This window comes from Aotus nancymaae, unplaced genomic scaffold (assembly GCF_030222135.1).
Source record: "Aotus nancymaae isolate 86718 unplaced genomic scaffold, 86718_ANA_hifiasm-v0.15.2.pri h1tg000029l, whole genome shotgun sequence".
In the NCBI taxonomy this organism is placed as follows: domain Eukaryota; kingdom Metazoa; phylum Chordata; class Mammalia; order Primates; family Aotidae; genus Aotus; species Aotus nancymaae.
The window spans coordinates 6,805,040-6,822,385 of NW_026988442.1; the positions used below are offsets into that span (position 1 = coordinate 6,805,040).

General features: G+C 47.6%; 1 protein-coding gene across 3 annotated transcripts in view; it reads left to right on the forward strand.

Moving 5' to 3' along the window:
• The first annotated feature begins 4,425 nt into the window (after positions 1-4,425).
• Positions 4,426-17,346, forward strand: part of SLC23A2 (solute carrier family 23 member 2) — a 140,075-nt gene continuing 127,154 nt past the window's right edge. The window contains exon 1 of one of the 3 annotated variants that reach the window (XM_012455395.3): positions 4,426-4,483. The gene's annotated coding sequence lies outside the window, so the exon portion shown is untranslated. Of the gene's footprint in view, positions 4,484-4,767; positions 4,861-17,346 lie in introns of those variants that run through there. The other 2 variants (XM_064382256.1, XM_064382257.1) reach the window with 2 other exon arrangements.

The window sequence follows — 17,346 nt, forward strand, 5'->3', positions numbered from 1 at the left end:
TCAAGCCTGTAATCCCAGCACTTTGGGAGGCCGAGGCGGGTGGATCACGAGGTCAAGAAATCGAGACCATGCTGGTCAACATGGTGAAACCCCGTCTCTACTAATACAAAAAAAAAATTAGCTGGGCATGGTGGCGAGTGCCTGTAATCCCAGCTACTCAGGAGACTGAGGCAGGAGAATTGCCTGAACCCAGGAGGCGGAGGTTGCAGTGAGCCGAGATCGTGCCATTGCACTCCAGCCTGGGTAACAAGAGCGAAACTCCGTCTCGAAAAAAAAAAAAAAAAGAAGAAGAAAAAGAAGCTTGAGATTAGAGGTTAAGGACCTTGAATGCTACACTGGGAAAGGACCTATATTGTTTATTCTTTATTTAGCTATTACATTATTTATTTATTTAATTTTTCAAAGATGGAGTCTCCCTATGTTGCCTGGGTGGTCTCAAACTCCTGGGCAAAAGCGATCCTCTAATTTTGGTCTCCCAGAATGCTGGGTCTCCCAGCCTTGGTCTCCCAGAATGCTAGGATTACAGGCCTGAACCACTGTGTCTGGCCTCTAATTATCCTTTTGACTGGGAGGCCCTGAAGGATTTTCAGAAAGGGTGTGAGATTATCAGTTCCATGTTCTGGGATGATAACAAGGATAGTTTTGGGAGATTAGTCTTGAGGCCAGCAGGCCAAAGAGAAACTTTTTTGATGGTTAACAGTCCAAGAAAGAGCCAGTGAGGGTCTGTGTTGGATGAGAAGAGAATTCCAGAAATACTTCCCAGCTTGACCATAGGTGACAAAGTGGACATGTAGGCTTGGGGGCAAGGACTCACAGACCTGTTAGAAGTTTCCGGTAGCAAAATGAGAGAAGTCAGATAAGAAACCAGTTTAGGGCCAGCTCGGTGGCTCACGTCCATAATCCCATCACTTTGGGAGGCTGAAGTGGGTGAATTACAAGGGAAGGAGATCAGACCATCCAGGCCAACATAGTGAAACTCCCGTCTCTACTAAAAATACAAAAATAAGCTGGGCATTGTGGCGGGCACCTGTAGTCCCAGGTACCGGGGAGGCTGAGGCAGGAGAATTGCTTGAACCCAGGAGGCAGAAGTTGCAGTGAGCCGAGATCGCGCCACTGCACTCCAGCCTGGTGACTGTGATACTCCGTCTCAAAAAAACAAAACAACAACAACAAAAAAACCCAGTTTATGTTATGGGAGAGAATCATGCATCAAAATTAGAGATTATTCGCAATTCCTGGAGAATATTCAGGGCAGGTTGATTAAGCGACAATTGGAAATGAGTTCAGAAAGATGTCTGTCTTGTCTAGAGAGAGAGGGTTGGGAACCACGAGGAGATAGATGATGACTGACCTTCAGAGGGGTTAGAGAAGGAGAGGGCAGGGGAGAAAGGAGATACGAGGGAATATTAACATTTCTAGACTGGAGCCTGAGAAACTCACTTCACTGAGAGGGAAGGGAGAAGTATGGATAGTTAGTGAGAGAAAGTGGTATTATCACAAGAATAGAGTTTCAAGTGAGAAGTCAATGGACTGTTTCAGAGCCATCAAAGAAGAAAAGGACTGCAAACCTGCCATTGTTTTTGGCAATTAGAAGGTCACAGATGACATCTGATAAAACAGGGAGGGGCAGTGCCTGAGGGGTGATGGGGGAGGTTGGGAAGAGAAAGGGATGGCAGGACAGCTAGGGAGACTGGGACTCTGGAAGGTTTTTCAGGATAGAGAAAAATGGTAAATGCCTAGAGAGGGAGAGAGAGATACTGAAGATTCCACAGTTCATGAAATAACAATGGGAAGGGGATAGACTTAAAAGCTCAGGGGTCTGGACCTTGGAACTTCCTTTCTAATCAGAAGACTCCACATTCCTTGCTAAGCAGAACACATCTATGATCTCTCTTTTTAAAAAAAAAAAAAAAAAAAGTTTGACTGGAATATGCTCTATGCTCTCCCTGGTGTAGAAAGATGGTTACTGGCAATGCATGAGTTTTTTTGTGGGTGCCGGTCATAGCATCTTTGTTTTTTATTTTCTCCATCTTTGATGAAGATGAAAACATTTGACATTCCAGTGTGTATTGAATTTTGCAACCCAACACTTTTTTTTCCCTTTGCTGTCACCCAGTAGGAATTGTGAACCTCAAATATCTGAGACAGGTCTCAGTCAATTTAGAAAGTTCATTTTGCCAAGGCTAAGGATGCGCGCTCATGACACAGCCTCAGGAGGTCCTAACGACATGTGCCCAAGGTGATCAGGGCACAGCTTGTTTTTATACATTTTAGGGAGACATGAGACATCAATCAATATATGTGAAATGTGCATTTTTTCCATCCAGAAAGGCTGGAAAGGTGGAGAGGGGGCTTCTAGGTCATAGATAAAGAACAAAAGGTTGCATTCTTTGAGTTTCTGATTAGCTGTCCATGGAATCAAAGGAAGCAATCAGATAGGCATTTGTCTCACATGAGCAGAGGGATGACTCTGAGTTCTGTCGGTCCTTCTTCCTTGTGGAATTTCCGGAGTCTCGGTCTGTCGCCCAGGCTGGAGTGCAGTGGTGCGATTTTGGCTTACTGCAACCTCTGCTTCCCGGGTTCAAGCGATTCTTCTGCCTCAGCCTCCCGAGTAGCTGGGACTACAGGCTCATGCCACCACACCTGGCTAATTTTTGTGTTTTTAGTAGAGACAAAGTTTCACCATATTGGCCAGGCTGGCCTCTAACTCCTGACCTCGTGATCCACCCACCTCGGCTTCCCAAAGTCCTGGGATTACAGGCGTGAGCCACCGTGCCCCACCAGCCAACTTTTATATTTAAAAAATACTGTTGGGGGCTGAGCGTGGTGGCTCACGCCTATAATCCCAGCACTTTGGGAGGCCAAGGAGGGTGGATCAGGAGGTCAAGAGATTGAGACCATCCTGGTCAACATGGTGAAACCCCGTCTCTACTAAAAGTACAAAAAATTAGCTGGGCATGGTGGCACACGCCTGTAGTCCCAGCTACTCGGGAGGCTGAGGCAGGAGAACTGCTTGAACCCAGGAGGCGGAGGTTGCAGTGAGCCGAGATCGCGCCACTGCACTCCAGCCTGGTGACTGTGCGAGACTCCGTCTCAAAAAAAAAAAAAAAAAATACTGTTATGCCGGGCGCAGTGGCTCACGTCTGTAATCCTAGCAATTTGGGAGGCTGAGGTGGGTGGATCACCTGAGGTCAGGAGTTCAAAACCAGCCTGGCCATCATGGTGAAACCCCATCTTTAGAAAAAAAAAAAATACTGTTATTGGGCCGGGCACGGGGGCTCACACCTGTAATCGCAACATTTTGGGAGGACTGCTTGAGTCTAGGAGTCCAGGAGTTTGAGACTAGCCTGGGCAACATAGCTAGACCCGCATCTCTACAAAAAATAAAAATTAGCCATCCATGGTACTGTGCTCCTGTTATCCCAGCTACTTAGGAGGCCAAGATGGGGAGATCCCTTGAGTCTGGAAGGTTGATGCTGCAGCCTCGTTTGTGCCATTGCACTCCCACCTGGGTCACAGAGTGAGGCCCTGTCTCGAAAAAAATTAAATCTAAGCAAATAAAAATGCACTTATTAGAGAAATAAATGGGAAGACACATTATTGTCAAGACACAGACCACACTTTGCCTATTTCATAAAATTCCTATAGTTGCTGCCCCCCAACCCAATTGATATGTGTGATGTCAGTTTCCAAAAAACACACAAATAATTCCGATTATAAAATGAATTTCTCTCCTCGAGGTCAGACACTGTCCACAATTCTGTTTCTCAAGAGTTGCCCGGGAACTGGTAAATTATAATTCAGTTAGTAAAGCAACTATGCCAATGGTTTCAAGATGGAAGGTGTTAAGAAAGTACTAATCACTAGAACGTTTTAAAAAATGAATTCAGATTTCAGCAGTGGCTCCATACCTGTGGTCGTTCCCCGGACCAGCGCATCAGCTTCACCCGGGAACTTGTCAGAAACGCAGATTCTGGACCCTCACGCCAGACCTACAGCCTCAGCAACTCTGGGGGTGGGGCCCAGCCATCTGCATCTTAATGAAGTCCTCAAGTGAGGCTGCCCAGCGCCGAAGACGGAGGCCAGGGATTTACACTTGGCCTTTCCGCTCCGCGGTTCAAGAACCTCATCCGGGGGCATCACCTGGGGTCATTTTAGAAGTGCAGACTTTCGAGCTGCACCCCAGGGCCACTAAATGTGAATCCGCCCCTAGCCTAACACGACTCCCAGGGAATTCAAGTCTCAAAAGCCTTAGTCTGTGGTACCATCTCCGCATGACGTAAAGAGGACTACTTCTCCAGTTAAGTTAAAAAGCCTAACTGAAGAAGAGCTGAAATTGTTTTAAAACATCCAACCCACTGAGCCCAGTGCACCACAAACTGCCTGGTTATCATGCTCGAGCAAGGACAGGGCTCGGTGGCAGGCAGGGTAAAAAGAGGGGACGTGGACCAGGACATTCAGGGACGAGCGCTCTGCTTGCCAGGTGGGTCCCCAGGAGCAGGTGTGACTGAAGGGAAGGGTCGCGAAGGAGGGCGATCTTTCTGCGCAGGGGAGGGAAATGAAAGGAACGGGAACCGGACCGCTGCGTGCGAGGCCCGGGACGTTCCGGGGGGCGCTGCGGGGTGCCAGGGGGGAGCCCCTCCCCCGGGGGAGGCCCGAGGGCAGGGGTCGGGGGCGGGGAGGGAGGTGGGCCCCAGGCCCGCGCGGGGGCGGGCGGCTCCGCGGCTCCCCGCCCCCGACCCGCCCCTCCGCGGCGCCATTTTGCAGGCGGCTGTGGCGGGGACCGGAGACGGCGGCGGCAGCTGGCACTGCGGCGCCGAAGCGCGGCAGCAGGACAGGAACCACGCGAGCTGCAGCCAGGTGAGAGCCGGGCCGCCGCGTCCCCTGCCCGGCCCGCGGGCCGCACCTGCCGGCCAAGCCGCGAGGTGCCCGCCGCGCCCACGAGGCCGGCCTGGCACGGCCCCCGCGCGCTGTCACCCACCGGCCCCGCGGCGCGGCCTGCGCGCCCCCACCCCGACCCGTCTCCTGGGACCCCGCGTTTGCCGGCCACCCTGGCCTGGGGGCCCGAGATGCCCGGCGCCTGCCGCCCCGCCGGCCGGGCTGGGCCCTCGGGGTACCCACCCCTGCCCGCCGCGGCAGCCACAGCGCCCTCGGGCCCTCAGGCCGCGCAGCGGGGAGGCAAATGGGGCTACCCCAGGACCCCACTGGCCGCCGCCGCCGCCTCCCTTGCTCTGCGCCCGCGTGTCCTGGGGTCGCTTCCCTCGCCCCTCCCCAGGTGCTGCGCGCGGGCATCGTCTCGCCCCCTGTAATTCAGGGGCATCAAGAGGGAAGGCAAGAAGGTGCCTTTCACATTCTTGCTTTCTTCCCTTCTACAAAGGCAGCGCCAAGTAATTTTAGAAGCAGTTGCTCCGACCCCGGGGCCTTTCTGGCCTGTTCCCCGGGGGTCGCGGGTCCCCCTGGTTGCCACCTTTTGGGGGGAAAAAGAATGACATTTCGAGTGTGACTACTTTAAGGAGCAGGCAGGATTTTCTCCTTCGTTTGGTCCTGGATGTTCCCCTTGGATGGGTAGCTGATAGGATCTCGGCCTTCAGGCTGGGGATTTAAACGTGATTGATGATGAGAAATGATCGATTGTCAGGGCAAAGGGTAAATGAGGGCAACTGCAGGTGGAAGAAAGTCACCCATAAGGGCTTTCTGGGTCTGCGGCGTTTGTAGTAGGTGCTACTTTTATTCTTGCAGTGCTGGGAGACGGGCGGGGGAAGATGCAGTCCCTGCTGACAATTGGGTCATCTGCGCGCAGAGAAGGCCCGGGATGTGCGGGGACATGGGACCGGGAGTCCGGAGACAGTCTGGTTTGAGCTGTCACTAATTGGCCATGTGACCTCCCTCAGTCGGTTTCCTCCTCTCAGAAGCAAAAGGCTGGAATCAGGGTGGCTGGAGCATTTTTATTTTTTGTTTTTGTATTTGAATGCTGTCGGGTTCCGGCCTCACCGTTTCTGGTTGTCTACACCTGCCTTTTCACCTTTGCAAGTGACGTTGCCTGCCTCCCCTGAAAGTGTTTGAACCTGGTGAAATTTATAAAGGGCCCTTTCAGCTAAAAAATTCAGAATTCTGTGCTGGGTTATGGTTGGCTCGATCAGGGTCACTTATGAATGTATTGCTACTGTTCTCTTTTCATTCATCTCAAATTTAATAGCTTTTGGGCACCCGTGGGTGTGCCCAGTGTAAGCCTTCATGGCACACCTGCTAGTTAAAGGGAGGCGGCAGGTGTGTCCAGCCTGTTCCACGTGACATCCTTAGCATGAGGTATCTGCTTTCTAGGCTATTTCCTTTGCCAAAATGACAACTAGCTTCTTTCTTTTAATACCAAGGCATTTCTCTTTGGTGTCTTTGCTTAGAGTGGAGGGTGATTTTTTAAGAAAATAGGTATTTCAGGAAGTTTTTATTTTGACAGTCTTTTTCTCTGTATTCTCTGACTGTGGCATGGTCAATTAAGTGTAAACATCTGTTGACGTGTTTAAATAATGCTTATTGGCTGGGCAAGGTGCCTCACGCCTGTAATCCCAGCACTTTGGGAGGCTGAGGCAGGCAAGTCACCTGAGGTCAGGAGTTTGGAGTTTGAGACCAGCCTGACCAACATGGAGAAACCCCCGTCTCTTCTAAAAATACAAAATTAGCGGGGCATCGTGGTGCTGCTTGGTAGGCTGAGGCAGGAGAATAGCTTGAACCCAGGGGAGGTTGCAGTGAGCCAAGATCGTGCCATTGTACTCCAGAATGGGCAATAAGAATGAAACTCAGTCTCGGGACAAAAAAAAAAAAAAAAAAGCTTATTGAAGTACCTGGGCCAGGTGTTGTGGTTCACACCCGTAATCCCAGCACTTTGGGAGGCTGAGGTGGGAGTATTGTTTCAGGCCAGGAGTTCGAGACCAGGCTAGACAACATAGCAAGACTCCTGTTTCTATAAAAAAATATAGCTAAGTGTGGTGGCCAGCTTAAAAAAAAAAAAGTACCTGGCTAGAAAAATGTAGATGGTTTTGGTAGGTTTCATACCATACTACGTATCTCATTTATGTAGCAAACTCTAGTGGATGTAGCATTGCAGAAATGAGTCATGTGTCCCAGGGGCAGGCAAGCACATGTAGCTACCCATCAAGTACTCTGTCCATCTACAGCTGCCCATTCATCCATCCACTTGGTGGCCAGGTGCTGCTGAACAAATACTTGTTGAATAAACTCTGCCTTCTGCCCTCACAGAGTGTAAGGTCTAGTTTGTGGGGTGTTTGAAATCCCAAGTTGACTATTGCTATTCTTTTCAGTGTCTCTAAAGACAAACCAGGGATCTATTTGGAGACCTGTTTCCTGGTACCATTGGTAGCTTGAGGGATTTTCCCATTTTGGTTAAGGTAATTAAAAGCAGGAGGCCAGGGCTGGGTGTGGTGGCTCATGCCTGTAATCCCAGCACTTTGGGAGGCTGAGGTGGCCAGATCACTTGAGCTCAGGAGTTTGAGACCAGCCTGGCCACCATGGTGAAACCCTGTCTCTAGTAAAAATACAAAAATTAGGTGGTGCGTGCCTGTAATTTCAGCTATGCAGGAGGCTGAGGCAGGAGAATTGCTTGAACCTGGGAGGTGGAGGTTGCAGTGAGCTGAGATTGAGCCACTGCACTCCAGCTTGGGCAGCAGAGTGAGACTGCCTCCTCAAAAAAAAAGCAGTAATAATTTGAAATTATGCGGTGCTTTGTACATGTAAATTGAAGCTTTTTAAAAACGTATTTTTATTTAATCCTCTTAGGCTTTTTTTTTTTTTATTAATTGATTTTAAGTGGATAGATGATGAAACCTCTTAGGCTTTTTTAACTTAAACATCTTACAGTCCTTCCCTGACCTGTTTCCTGGCCTTGCCCATAAAACTCCCACACACCAGTCTGTTGGTTCCCAGTGCCCAGTAACCTCATTAATTCATTTTCATGCCCTGCTATTCCTCCAGTTGTTCTCTGGGCTTGCTTTTATTCTTTCGGTAGGGAACCATCCTGCTCCAGGTTAAGCTGTGCGCTGCAGCCTCTGGGTTGAAACGAGGCCTTTGTGTGCTCTGTACCGTTCTTCTCATTTTCTCTCTGGCTTTGCTATTTCGAACCTCTTATTTCGTCACAGGTTCTAGGTTCTTGGCTCTCCTGTAATTGAGGTCTGCTTTCAGCTTGCACCTTTCATGGGCCTTTCACACATTTATTACATCGTTTGAGTGCCTAATATTCTTGGTGCTTGGGATGCCGCAGGGAGATTCTCAGCCCACATGGAGCCCACAGTATGGGGAGGTGGACAATGAGACCTGGTGCTCTGAAGAATCCGGCAAGGCTCAGGGGATTAAGTGGGGATGGGAGTTTATATTTTTGGAAGGATAGACAGGGAGGAAGGTAAATTAGTCTGCTAACACTGCCGTAACAAAAATAGCACAGTGTAGGTGGCTTAAACAACGGAAATTTATTTTTTACAATTCTGGAGTCTGAGAAGTCCAAGGTCAAGTTTCGGGCCTTGTTAGTTTCTGGTGAGGGCTTTCTTCCTGGCTTGTTCAGTGGCTGTCTTCTTGATGAGTCCTCACATGGTCTTTTTTCGGTGCCATTTATCTCCTTCTGTTCAGGCACTGTTGGTCACACCTGTAATCCCAGCGCTTCTAGAGGGAGGATCATTTGAGACCAGTATGGGCAACATTGTGAGACTCTGTCTCTATAAAAAAAAAAAAATTTGCTGGACGTGGTGGCCTGTGCCTATAGTCCTAGCTACTCAGGAGGCTGAGGTGGGAGGATTACTTGAGCCCAGGAGGTTGAGGCTGCAGTGAGCCATGATTGCACCACTGCACACCAGCCTGGGTGACAAAACTAGACTTTTTTTAAGAAAAAAGTCCTAGTTGGTCGAGGTGGCTCACACCTGTAATTCCAGCACTTTGGGAGGCTGAGGCGGGCAGATCACAAGGTCAGATCAGGAGATCGAGATCATCCTGGCAAATATGGTGAAACCCTGTCTCTACTAAAATACAAAAAATTAGCTGGGCATGGTGGCGCACGCCTGTAGTCCCAGCTACTCGGGAGGCTGAGGCAGGAGAATCACTTGAACCTGGGAGGTGGAGGTTGCAGTGAGCCGAAATTGCACCACTGTACTCCTCCCTGGCAACAGACTGAGACTTCATCTTAAAAAAAAAAAAAGTCCTATTGGATCAAGGCCCCATCCTTAAGAACTCATTTAAACTCAGTTATCTCCTAAAGGCTCTATCTCTAAATACAGCTACTTCGTGGGGGTAGGGCTTCAACCTTTGGGGGTGGGGGATACAATTGAGTTCATAGCAGAAGGCTTGAGTCATCTCTGACTAAGCTATTAAAGGAGTGAGGCATGTGGAGATCTGGGGGAAAGATTATTCTGAGGGGAGGAAACAGCAGATGCAAAGGCCCTAAGGCAGGAGGAGGGGAGAATTTGGTTTTGAGGTCAGAGAAACCATGCGGGTCGGATGTAAGGCCGGATGTAAGGCCATGTGGGCTATTGTAAGGCCTGTAGATTTTTCCTTGAGGGTGGTGGGTAGCCATTGGAGGGTTTTGGGGCAAGAAGGGAGGTGGACCGATCTAGCTTTTAGCAAGCACACTCCGGTCATTGCTGTGTGAGATAGATTGAAGGCAGGACAGCAAGGGGAGCCAGATGGCCAGTGCAGGGCTAAGGGGAGACCTGTGGAATTTCAAGATGAGATTGAGATTTGCTGATGAACCAGAAAGAGAATCAGGGAGGACTCCGAGGTTCTGGTCTTAGCACCTAGAAAGAAAGTGGCCATTAACTTAGATGCCCAAAGAGCCGGTTTAGGCCATGTTAAGTTGTAGTGCCAACCCAACATAACCCAAATGCAGCAGAAAAGCAAGGGTGGAGATTTTTGGAGGAGGTCGTCCTGGATAGAAATACAAATCTTGGGAGCTTCTCATTGTCCTTTGTCTTCATTCTGGACTTTGACCTCAGCCAAGTATGTGAGATCTAGGCATCTCTAAGGCCCTCTATGGAAATTCCACCATTAAAGGACAGTGGCTTTCTCTGGTCAGTGATCAGGAAATCTTCACTCATGAGTTGTTTTCTTTTTTTTTTTTCTTTTTGAGATGGAGTCTCACTCTGTCACCCAGGCTGGAGTGCAGTGGTGTGATCTCAGCTTGCTGCAACCTCTCCCTCCCAGGTTCAAGCGATTCTCCTGTCTCAGCCTCCCGAGTAGCTGGGACTACAAGTGCACACCACCATGCCTGGTTAATTTTTGTATTTTTAGTAGAGACGGGGTTTCACCATGTTGGCCAGGCTGGTCTGGAACTCCTTGTGGTCCGCCCATCTTGGCTTCCCAAAGTGCTGGGATTACAGGCGTGAGCCACTGTGCCTGGCCCACTCATGAGTTTTGCCCAAAGCAGCTTTCCAAAGGCATCGTCTCATTGAGCACCTGGTGGAGGTCGCCTATCTATGTGTGTAACTCTTACAGAGTTGAGTCTCTCCATCTTCTAAGTTGAATGGGGAGTGCAAGTTTGATAAGGTGCACTCTGTGTTGGGCCTTCTCCAAGCAATAGAAGGGACTCTAGAAAGACAAGACAGCCCCATGTGATAGGGCCAGTGAAACAGTGATGGTGCCCATAGATATCGATTATGTGTTGGTCACTCGAGGTTATTATTGCTAGTCCTAGCAACTGGCAGGCAAGGTGGCTTCTGGTCCTTCACTTTATTGACAAAGGCTTGGGTAACTTCTGTAAGTTAATTCCTGGGTCTTGAATTCTGTTCCATTAAACCACAGTACGGCACTATTCCCAGCTCTCATCTGAAACTCAGGGTTCCTAAGTTCCTGTTAGTATAAAAGAGGGCAGAGAAGCCAGTGTTAGTTGAGTGCCAAGGAGCTCTGCCCAGCACTCCTGTGTTCTCTCATGTCTCGGCAGCCCTGTGGTCTGGGTACTAACGTTTTCCATCTTACAACTGAGGATGCTGAGGTGTGGCAGGACGGCAGCTCCTTGTCTAAGGTCTTAGCACTGCCAAGTAGAGTCAAGATTTGACCTAGGTTGGTCAGTTGCCAAGCTCAAAGTTAGGTCCTAGTCATGCTTTGTCTCTGTGTTCCAGGATGACTTTCGGGGACTTGGGATAGAAAGCAGGGTTGGGCTAGATGGAAGGATCAGTGTAAGCAAAGCGTGGAGCAGGAGAGGCGTGTGACTGGGAGAGGAGGGACAGTTGGAAGGATGCTGAGGATGTGATGGAAATCAGGTGGAGAGGTCCTTTGACACTGTATTTATGGGGCCTAAATCTTTGTCTGGAAAGCCACGGGGAGATTCCCAGAGGGGAGTGACTTGTTTAGATGTGTATTTTAGAAAATTCTGGGGTGGAGTAAAGGGTGCACTGGGAAGAGGCTGAATGGGAGCAGGACCGTCTGCTCTCGCTCCTGCCTTGTTTGCCTGTGGTTCATTCCTGGCTACAGTGTTTGCCTTTTTGCACCCCAGCTTGAATTCCTTCTGTCAATTCCTGTTTGTTCCTGTAGGAATCTTCTACCCACCACATCAATGCTCACACAGTTTTTTTTCCCTACTGGGTTTCCTTTGTTTGAGTGAATATATACGTAACCCCAGCTCCATTTAATTAAGTTTGAAAAAGTTTTTTCATTCTGGACCATCATTTCATCTCAGAGATCTTGGCTTTGTGACTCTGAGGGTCTCCTTCACCCTACTTCAGACCAAAAGCACTGCTGTATCCTTGGTCTTCACAGAGGAAACACAATTTCTTTTTTCTTTTTGGGATGGAGTTTCACTCTTGTTGCCCAGGCTGGAGTGCAGTGGCATGATCTTGGCTCACTGCAACCTCCACCTCCCAGGTTCAAGTGATTGTCCTGCCTCAGCCTCCCGAGTAGCTGGGATTATAGGCGCCTGCAACCATGCCCAGCTATTTTTTTGTATTTTTAATAGAGACAGGGTTTTACCATATTTGTCAGGCTGGTCTCCAACTCCTGACCTCAGGTGATCCACCCGCCTCAGCCTCCTGAAGTGTTGGGATTACAGGAGTGAGCCACCATGCCTGGCCAACAAAATTTTTTTTTTTTTTTTTTTGAGACCAAGTCTCGATCTGTCACCAGGCTAGAACACAGTGGTGCCATCTCAGCTCACTGCAACCTCCACCTCCTGGGTTCGAGCGATTCTCCTACCTCAGCCTCCCGAGTAGCTGAGACTACAGGTTTGTGCCACCATACCCAGGTAATTTTTGTATTTTTAGTAGAGACGGAGTTTCACCACATTGGCCAGGATGGTCTTGATCTCTTGACCTCCTGATCCACCCGCCTCGGCCTCCCAAAGTGCTGGGATTATAGGCGTGAGCCACTGCGCCCAGCTCCCAAGTTCATATATTTCTTATCAAGAGCTTTTTCGATATTTATATTTATAGACATTGGTTCACAAATTATTCCACAGATGTATGATATGGGGGAATGTATGCATATTTAAAAGTGTTGGGAATATAGCAAGCATGATACTTCTTTTAAGTCTCTTCTGTTTTATCTAAAATTAATGTGAATTTTTCATTCTATTTCAGAAACATCAGTGCTTGTTTTAATATAAAGCATTTTTCTTCCATATTCTTTGAGTAAAGCTGATGCTACTAGACATGTTGTTTTCGATCTTTACCTGCTTGAGAAACATGTATAGGTTGAGTATCCCTTATGACTAGAAAGTGTTTTGGATTTTGGGTTTTTTTTTTTTTTTTTAATTTGGTATATTTGCAATAAACTTACCAGTTAGTTGAGCATTCCTAATTTGTTAAGCTGAAATTCAGAATGCTTCAGCGAGCATTTTCTTTTGAGTGTCTTGTTGGCACTCAGAAAATTACTGAATTTTAGAGCATTTGAAATTTTGGATTTTTGAATTAGTAATACTCAAGATTTGCATTGTTTTGTTCCACTTCACAAATATTTTTTCCTATGCCTTGAATTTAAATCTGTCAATCTTTTTTTCTTTCCCATGGCTTCTTTATCCCAAGACTTTATAAATATTCACCCATATTTTCTCTTAGTTCTTTAAAAAATATATATTGGCTATAATTTAATTAGTCTGATATTTGTTTTGGAGTGTGGTATCAAATAAGGATTATTTGTCCCCTCTAGTTTATATTTTTTGGGTGCTATTTGTTAATTCATCCTTATTAACTAAAAAAAACCCACCTTAATCATATGCTGAATCCTTGGATCTGTTGTTTTATTCAGTTTATCTCTGCTCTTTTGCCAAGACTTACTGTTTTAGTCATTATAATCACTTTATAGTAGGTTTTATTATCTAGTAGTGCCTATGCTAAGTGTTTACTCCAGTGTTTTTCAATTTAGGGTTTCAAAATACTTTTTTTTTTTTTTTTTTTTTTGAGACAGAGTTTCGCTCTTGATACCCAGGCTGGAGTGCAATGGCGCGATCTCGGCTCACCGCAACCTCCGCCTCCTGGGTTCAGGCAATTCTCCTGCCTCAGCCTCCTGAGTAGCTGGGATTACAGGCACGCGCCACCATGCCCAGCTAATTTTTTGTAGTAGTAGAGACGGGGTTTCACCATGTTGACCAGGATGGTCTCGATCTCTTGACCTCGTGATCCACCCGCCTCGGCCTCCCAAAGTGCTGGGATTACAGGCTTGAGCCACCGCGCCCGGCTCAAAATACTTTTTTTTCCCCGTGAGACGGAGTCTTGCTCTGTCGCCCAGGCTGGAGTGCTGTGGTGCGATCTTGGCTCAGTGCAACCTCCGCCTCCTGGGTTCAAGCGATTCTCCTGCCTCAGCCCCCCAAGTAGCCTGGATTATAGGCACGCACCTAATTTTTGTTTTCTTTCTAGAGATGGGGTTTCACCAAGTTGGCCAGGGTGTCAAAATACTTTTAATGGGAAATTTCATTAAATACGTAAGTTAATTTGGGGAGACTTGTCATCTATATAATATTGACTTGTTCTACCCATGAACAGAACAAGTCAGTGTCTCTAGATTTTTTCTAACATATGGTCTATAGATTACTTATTCTTTATTTTAAAATATTTGCTGAACTGGACATGGTAGCTCATGCCTATAATCCAAGTACTTTGCAAAGCTGACGTGGGAGGACTGGTTGAGGTTAGGAGGTTAAGACCAGTTTGGGCAACATAGTGAGACCTCATCTCTGCAAAAATTTTTAAAAATTATCCTCAGTGGCTCATGCCTATAATCCCAGCACTTTGGGAGGCCGAGGCGGGCGGATCACGAGGTCAATTCGAGACCAGCCTGGCCAATATGGTGAAACCCCGTGTCTAATAAAAATGCAAAAAATTAGCCCGGCGTGGTGGTGCGTGCCTGTAATTCCAGCTACTCTGGAGGCTGAGGCAGGAGGATCGCTTAAACCCAGAAGGTGGAGGTTGTGGTGAGCGGAGATCACACTGCACTCTAGCCTGGGCGACAGAGCAGGACTCTGTCTCAAAAAAAAAAATTAGCCTGGTGTGGTGGTGTGCGTGCCTGTGGTCCCACCTACTTGGGAGGCTGGTGTGGGAAGAGAACTCAAACCCAGGAGTTCAAGGCTGCAGTGAGTTGTGATGGTGCCACTGCACTCCAGCCTGGGCAGAGGAGGAAGACCCTGCTCAAAAACAAACAAATAAAATATTTGGTATTTAGAATGTGATTATCTCCCCTCACACATCCTTCTCACCCCCTGTTACCTAACTGGTACAGAGCAGATACAAAGCAAATATACTACTTGCAGTCTATATGTTCTCTGTGTGTGTGTGTGTGTGTGTGTGTGTGTGTGTTTGCTCTTGTTGCCCAGGCTGGAATGCAGTGGTACAATCTCAGCTCACTGCAACCTCCATCTCCTAGGTTCAAGCGATTCTCTTGCCTCAGCCTCCTAAGTAGCTGGAATTACAGGCATGTGCCACCATGCCCGGCTAATTTTGTGTTTTTAGTAGATACAGAGTTTCATTATGTTGGTCAGGCTGGTCTTGAATTCTTGACCTCTGGTGATCCACCTGCCTTGGCCTCCCAAAGTGCTGGGATTACAGGTGGGAGCCATGACGCTAGGCCTTGTTTTTAATAAGATAGAGATGGTGTCTCACACCTGTAATCCCAGCACTTTGGGAAGCCGAGGCGGGCAGATCACTGAGGCCAGGAGTTCAAGACCAGCGTGGCCAACATTGTGAAACCGTGTCTCTACTAAAAAAAAAATACAAAAATTCGCCAGATGTGGTGGTACACACCTATAGTCCCAGCTACTCAGGAGGCTGAGGCACGAGAATCAGCTGAACCCAGGAAGTGGAGGTTTCAGTGCAGTGAGTCAAGATGGAGCCACTGCACTTCAGCTCGGGCCACCGAGTGAGACTCTGTCTCAAACAAACAAACAAAAAAAGAGATGGAATCTTGCTGTGTTGCCCTGGCTTGCCTTCAACTTCCAGCGTCAAGTGATCCTCTGCCTTAGCCTCACAAAGTGCTGGGAATTATGGGCATGAGCCACTGCACGCAACTAGTCTGTATGTTTTGTAACTGACCACTTGTGTTAGTCAGGGTAGGTAATGATAGTCAAAACCTGTGGCCTGACAAAGTAAGCATTTATTTCTTGCCCACACTTTTCTAGATGGTTCTCTTCCAGGTGGTAACTTGGGGATCTAGCTTCTTCCATTTTGTCACAATTGACAAGAAGATGTGACCTGTAAGTTTGCCATGTAATTTTGTACATGGAAGTTTTTTTCATGGGCCAAACTTGGAATTAGTAGTATTTTCTTCCATGGTCTGTTGGCTTTATTTTAGGTGCAAGGGGACTAGGAAGTGGAGTCCTTCGGTGTGTATGTGAGGAAAATGTAATAGCACCATATTTCTGCTATATTAAACCAAACTCTGTTCTTTTTGTTTGTTTGCTTGCTTGCTTTTTGAGACGGAGTATTGCTCTGTCACCCAGGCTGGACTGCATTGGGTTGATTTTGGCTCACTACAACCTTTGCCTCCCGGGTTGAAGTGATTCTCCTGCCTCAGTCTCCTGAGTAGCTGGGCCTACAGGCATGTGCCACTATGCCTAGCTAATTTTGTACTTTAGTAGAGACAGGGTTTCTCCATGTTGGTCAGCCTGGTCTCGAACTCCTGACCTCAGGTGATCCGCCTGCCTCAGCCTCCCAAAGTGCTGGGATTACAGGCATGAGCCACCGCGCCTGGCCCCATAGTTCTTATTTTCAATTTTTACTGGAATGCAGTGTTGTAAATAGTCTTTAGTGGTATTCGATAAGTGTCCTAATTACAGCCTCATACATAGTATTTTTTTTTTTAGGGAACAAAGCTCAGCATCTTGACATTGACCCCTGGAATCCTCACAAATATTCTTGGTATCTCTCTCTGATAGTGATGATTCTCTAAATTTTTGTTTCCCTGCTGATTTGAAGTTGACCTCAGATTTCTTGCTGCAAGGAATTTCGTGATCTTTCTTCAGGTTTGTCCCCAGGGCTTCTGTTTTAGCCCAGGCTGTTGGATTGTACAGCTGCTCGTATCTTCTGCATCAGAAATCCTGACCCGCACTCTTTGAAAATGTTCTCTGCCTCAGAGAAGTTTGATGGCTTCTTGTTCCTCTTCCTTTATTTTATTTATTTATTTATTTATTTGAGATGGAGGTTTTTGCTTTTGTTGCCCAGGCTGGCGTGCAATGGCACGATCTTGGCTCACTGCTGCAACCTCCCAAAGTGCTGGGATTACAGGCATGAGCCACCGCACCCAGCCCTCCTTTATTCTTTCATTCACGCAAAGATAAACTGAATAAGAGCAATATCGATTTTGTTTCTTCTCCTTTCTTTCCTCCAGTTGACCCTTAGCTTCTGTTTGAGTTCTTTTTGCACTTGCTTCTGGACCCCTAGTCTGAGTCTGGGGACTGTAAGTCCAGGCCGTCCACCTGCAGCCCTGCAGTCCCCATTTCCAGTGATGGCGCATCCTTCCCTCCAGAGCTCCCTGCACGATCTGCAGTAGACTTCATCAGAAGGGGCCTACATTTAATGAGAATAGGAAGCTCCTCTGAGCCCTGAGAGGTGATTAGAGGAGGGAAACTTATTACTTGACTTGCCAAAATAGACACCAGGGTCAAATATACTTTTTCTGGTGTTTAGTTTCGGTCTTACAATGATGCTTCAAAGTGACTTCAGCATTTTTTTCAATTTCTCTTTTTGACTCTGAGATCTCATACTTACTGTTTTATTTCTTTTCTTTTGAGATGGAGTTTCACTCTTGTTACCCAGGCTGGAGTGCAATGGTGACATCTCAGCTCACTGCAACCTCCGCATCCAGGTAGAAGCAATTCTCCTGTCTCAGCCTCCTAAGTAGCTCAGATTATAGGCATGTGCCATCATGCCTGGC